We start from the raw sequence: 6,563 nt of genomic DNA, 5'->3' as shown, positions 1-6,563 counted from the left end.
TCTGTCTTTGCTATTGGTAGTCTGATATCTAGACCAGGTGAACCTCAAACAGAGCCTAAAGCAATTTTCGACTTGAAGTTGACTAACCCTAAACCACAAAAAAGCAGGCGTAGGCCAACTGAAAACAAGAAAATGATAAGTACTTTTAATTTGGAACCTTTGTCTCAGTTACGTAATTTCGATATTTCCAAGACATATAAATAGTTCCTGGTAGAAAGACGACGAACCGGCTTCGGTAATAATAACAACAACAAAAAAGCTATATCTACAGAGATATAATTTATTTTAACCTATATCTCAATAAAATAGTTTGATTTATTGCAATGCAAATGAGGCAAGCTGATTTCTGGTTATAGCTTCCGTTGATCATTACCATAGCAGACATGATAAGCATATACGTCGTGTAAGATTTGATTCCGTATATAGTATTTTAACGAAAGCCATATCGGAAAAAAGCAAGAACTATATATCACTTAGACTAGTTTACGGTCCGCCATGGCCAAGGGGGTTAAAGCGCTCGACTTGTAAACCGAGGGTTGCGGATTCGAATCCCCCTCGCACCAAACATGCTCGCCCTTTCAGCCGTCGGGCATTATAATGTGACGGTCAATCCCATTATTCGTTGGTAAAAAAGTAGCCCAAGAGTTGGCGGTGGGTGGTGATGATTAGCTGCCTTCCCTCTAGTCTTACACTGCTAAATTAGGGACGGCTAGCGCAGATAGCCCTTGAGTAGCTTTGCGCGAAATTCAAAACAAACACTAGTTTACTAGTTTTATCTAAACTTTCGTTCAATTTTTATTGATGAATGTGTTAATAGGTTGAACTGTTACATTAACACGCGCCGTAAGGAACAATCACAGCGTTTAGGCAGATGAATACAATACGTGAGGTCCTACTAGATAACAAAATATCCACATCACAGAGATCAAAAAACATCAGTGCTGACCAGTGCCAGCTTGCAATCACTTGGTGAGGTTGATTACTGGACTGGAAACTCTTTGCATTTTAAAGCAAACCCCGAAACACGTGTAAGTTTAGTAAAATCATGAGAACAAAAACAATGTAGTTGTGTAAATGATCAATCGATGTAAATATTTAGAAATGTCACAAAGTTTTAGATTTGATATTACTAACATCCTAAGTTCCATATTCTCCTTTTCCACAATAGTCTTTTCCCTCTGTTTCTGCTATGTTTAATGTATTTTCTTTTCACATGGGTTTCTATCTATTAATTAAACATTAGTTGTAATTAATATTCATTTTCTGCTAATTTCAGCTTTAATATAGCTCTTCATATCATTGCTGAATCAAATATCGATGTTAGAGAGAGGTTGTACACTGGTCCGTTAGTTATAATCCTGATGACACGGGTGACCCATCTGTCGGTAATTTACAATTTTTCTGTCTATCCATAGGTCATTGGCATTGTACAATAGGAAGTTTAATCCTCTTCTAATGTTAACAGACTGCTAAATCAGAAGGTTTAACAAGTTGCTCAGCAAGTTACAAGCTATTTTTAGTGGATAATGCAGTCTGTGATTTTGTGTTTAGTTTAGAGCAAACTTTTTTTCGACATCCTAATCAAATGATTTGAAACCTTATTGAATCCTTCTATTTATGCAGTTGAAATCCATAAACCTCGGTCCGGCATGGTCAGGTGGTTATGGTACTCGACTCGTAATCCGAGGATCAGCCGTGGGGGCGTTATGATGTAACGGTCAATCCAACTATTCGTTGGTAAAAGAGTAGCCCAAGAGTTGGCGGTGGGTGGTGATGACTAGCTGCCTACTCCTTTAGCCTTACATTGCTAAATTAGGGACAGGTGGTGCAGATAGCCCTCGTGTAGTTTTGAACGCAATTTAAACGCAACCCATAAAACTACAGTAAAGGAGAATTATGGCATTTTGATAGTGTTCATTAATCAGATGATTCCAACATTTACGTAAAAGGCATTTTTAGTTTTCAGTTAAAGTTTTAAGCTATTCTTATCTTTTTCGGGTTTTAATGTATAGTCTTGGAGCAAAATTATTTATTCATTATTAATATTCCCTCAAAGGTTTCAGTGTTTAATATTCTTAGTGTAGTGAAGATTCATAACTAGAATTATGTCAAGGACTAGACATAATGTACAATCTGTAATAGTATTTTATTTCATTTTACGGGTATTATGGCCGCAACCCTTTATGTCTTACAAAAGAATATATGTTTTTTAAATTGTAGTGAAATTATTTTTAAAATAGCTCATTACAGGTTTGTACTTCGTTGGACGCCTAAACATGCAAGATACGCCTGTTCCAAGCTGCACTACATATCATTTTAATTAGTCGTGTCATGATTAGCAGATGTTTCTATCTGTTTTAATTATCTTTGTGCTCTGATCACATACATTAAATAGAAACACTGCTCTGCATTTTGAATCACAATATCGGTTCTGTGACGTGAGTGCAACAATATTTTGAATGTGCTGATGAAACTTCTAACTGTATAATAGTTTAAAGCTAAGATATTTACCACTCAGAATTGCTTAGGTCCTTGTGTATCGAGGCAGTTTCTTCACCTGGCTATCTGTTTTTGTTAAGGATAAAGATACTTGGCTTTCTATGAATAAAGATACTGATCTTTCTTCGTCTACATTAGACTAAAATCAGAAGTCATACCATACTCTGTAATAAAGTGAGTTTAGTCTCTCTATCTTCTTCTTAACATATTTTTCATCTCAGCAGCAAGTGAAGAGATATCTTTGCAAAAAGTTGAAAGCAGCAACTTGAGGTAATTGTACCAATAGCTATGAGTGCAGGATAGTGTAAAGTACCGGTCACTACTATGACCCTCCTCCTCTCCATAAACATGATTCACTGGTATTGCCATGGTAATATTTATGAAGCATCTTTAACTATCTTTTAGAACAGAGTATTTCTGCTACCCGTTTGTAACAAGGTTAAACAATATAAAAATGCAAGAAACTGCAAAATTTATTTCATTAATGTGGGCAAAAACATGATGTAAATAGACCTGTTATTTTAGTATTGCTAATAAATATACATTAATTCTAGTTTCAGATTAACTGTTATGGCAGATTGTACGAGTAGACAGGAGTAGTATACTATAGTTTCGTGTGGATTTTATTTCATTATCTGCTAAAACATATAACAAACATAAATTTGTGGAAATATGCGAATTAGTTAAGATATGCATTATTTTATACAGATACATTTATGCATTAAAAATTATCTGCTAAAACATAAAACTCAGGTTTAAAAACATTCAATAATTATTATGCATTATATTTGAGGTATTTATATTTCATTAATTATAATTTTATGATAGCATAAATGACCAAAATGATTCTATCAAGTTGGAAAGGGCGAATTGATTAAGGTGAGTCTGATGTGCTTTAGCAATTGTCTGGCTTTGTGGAGACTATACTCAAACATTATCACTAGACTTATTGTCTATAACACCCACTGAGGTGGCTAGATACTGGCACTCAATTTACCTTAGTCACTGATGACTAGCCGAATACCATTGGGAAGCCATACCACAGCCTTCGCTTTACAGGAATTGAAGACAATTGTTTTGTGTTGCAGTGTTCCACATACCATTTAACTACCGCAGTCTTCTTCTCTTTTCCACAGATTACGAAATACATCACATTTGTAGATGAATATTTATATCACAGTAAATGTACGTTGAACAGTCTAAAACCTTTTTGGAGAGGTCCATTCACCTCAAACAGAATCTCCATTAAGAGGATAAAGGTAGAAGTTCCACATAATTTGATATCAGAGCTAGTGTCTCCTGCCAGTAAGTTACTGTGGGCTTATCTGTGTGAGTGTCCAGACACCATTTTAACAGATTAGATTCTTTGTTAACCTGAAGATGACCTAGGAAGGTCGGAACGTTGCTCTCTTCTTATCAATAAAAGTATTAATACCAATACCAACCGTTTTGAGGTACATTTTTATTTTTCGTCATAAAAAAAAACACATTAGCTGCTTTCTGTATTTCAGTCTTCCTGCCCTCTTTTATAATACTATTTAATGCAAATGACAGAACCAGCAAGTGTAATGTTAATTGATTTTATATCTTCAACCCACATAGAAAACATTTTTCTAACTCTAAACATAATAATAGTCACTTGGATTTGTCTGAGAGATCACTGACATAATGGTTAATGGCTGCTAGAAACAAATGGTAACCTGTATCCAGGTATTAAAATTAGACACAAAGTGAACGTGTTATTGTATGCTACAATCTCTAATAAATTTTCTCATTGTGTATGCAACTCTTTCTTGCTGAAGGCACTTTCAGATTTTTTGACGTTTTTTCTACAGTTCTGTGAGATTGCTGTTCAACATTTATCCAATCATAGATAGAAAACCTAGAAATAGAGAGACTTTGCAAAAATCAAACTTTTGTCATGAGATAGTTTTTCGAATATCTAATTTATTACTTGCTGAATTTTATTCCCTGCATACGAACTATTGTAACCAATTGTTTGTGTCATATTGATAAATCATTTTGTAGACTAGTTTTTACCTGGAAGTACCATAGTTTCAAACAAAATATTAAACATTATAATGTCATTATTAATGTTAATGCACAGTGTAAGTATTTCTCCATATTGAATGCTTACAGAAAAAAACAACTAAGTCTTGAAATGATTTTTAACATGAAGAGATTCTTTCCCAGATGACAAAGAATTTGTGGTAGAGGTGAAGAAGAGGAGATTATTGTTGAAATACTATCCATACTGGAGAATGTAATAGGTCTTGTAGTAAGTATTTCTATTAATGTAAACCTTTTTTTTTCTGATGTGAAAAGCTATATTCATACCTTCGTTCTGATCTCAAGATCAAGGACCTTAGATGCAGCCAAAAAGTCTCAGAGCTGTTGAGGAAAACTGTTCTTCTGGATTTATCATAACAATGCGAAAGAGATTGCCCGTGAATCTCAGTTACCATGATGATAACAACCTGGTCATCTTGAAGGTGAGTGGTGAAACCTCTGCATATTCTAAATTCTCAATTAATCTCATTAATCTTTATAACTGGTTGAAATCACTAGAAACAATATACCTAAGTATGCTGTTTGAGAACTTATCCCACAGCAGGAGCTTCCCTACAATCAAACATAGCAGTCAAAATTTTACCAGAAGATGGAGGAGCTATACTGTAGTAGAGAACTTTCTAAAGAGGCATGATGAGTAAGCAAAATTGCTAAGAGTAGCCTAAATCCTCTGAATTGAGTTGAGTCCAAAGATCTCATGTTTACAAGTACCATTCATCGCTTCGGGAATCTTGAATTTTGGTACTGCATTTGTGAGATTTCTGATGTTCTCAGCTAGCAATGGGAACTTATGCCTTTATACAAACGATGCCTTACTCACTAGTGATTTAAGTAAAATGTTAATAGAAGATCTACTGTACTTCCATGTGCAACCTGATAGCAATAAAAATTAAAAGGTTATTCCACCCACTTTTAGAGGAATAAAAAGGGAAAATTGGAAGATTTCATGATACATTTCAAACAAGTAAGAGCTTGGAATGACCTGGACTCTTGAAGATGTGATAGAATGTCTGATGCTGATCTTCAATGCTCCAGCCCTCCAGTGGCACAGCGGCAAATCTTTGGATTTACAACGTTAAAAACCGGGTTTCAATACCCGTGGTGGGCTGAGCACAGATAGTCTATTGTGTAGCTTTGTGCTTAACTTCAAACAAATAAATCTATGTTTATGTGCTTAATACTGTATAAAATCCACTTAATGAATGACTAACTTGCTTGAGCATAGTATTATACAAGCAATGCCAAAGATTCCACCCTATAGGACAAATTACAAGGCTCATAACTAATGAAGGTATGAAAACGTGATCATATAAGGGTATACATTATTACCAACGTGTTGAAAGGTAGGCCCAGAATAGTATTAGCAGACTGTTAGAAGATATTTATAGAAAATTTTATGAATTAGCTCTATATCAAATGTAAATTAATGGTTGCATGAGATATCTTATTCTCAAGCGAATTACAACACGATTCAAAGTTGCCACACTGACAAGTTTCTTGGAAAAAAACATCGAAATGATGTCGATAATGGTTAAAACTTCTTCAAGATATGTTACAGATATAGAAACATGTTATTAAGATCAAAATGCTTGACTCGCAGCTAAAACATTACCATGTGCAATGGTGCAGCAACATTAGCGCTCTATTTATGTGACTACAACTGTACCACTATTGTTTGGTCTCAACAAATCCATTCTGAATGAAAATTCGTTTCACTTTCTGACTACTTGGATACAGGAAAACAAACATTTTGTATTCTCTTGTGTGACAGAAAATACAATATGTTATTTAAATCAACTGCCAGGTGAAGTAGATAGTGCATGAGCATCACCAGTGGCGTTTGTAAAGAAGAAAGAGAAGACAATGACCTGAACTGAGTTTATATGGTTAAGTATGTCATATGCACTGATGAATTTTCAGTGATATGAATAGACGAATGTCTAGACATGATGAAGAAGTCCACTGTTTTAACAAACTAGCCTTGGCATTTGACC

This window comes from Tachypleus tridentatus, chromosome 13 (assembly GCF_004210375.1).
Source record: "Tachypleus tridentatus isolate NWPU-2018 chromosome 13, ASM421037v1, whole genome shotgun sequence".
In the NCBI taxonomy this organism is placed as follows: Eukaryota; Metazoa; Arthropoda; class Merostomata; order Xiphosura; family Limulidae; genus Tachypleus; species Tachypleus tridentatus.
The sequence above is the reverse complement of the archived record's forward strand: the minus strand, read 5'-3'. Positions refer to the sequence as shown.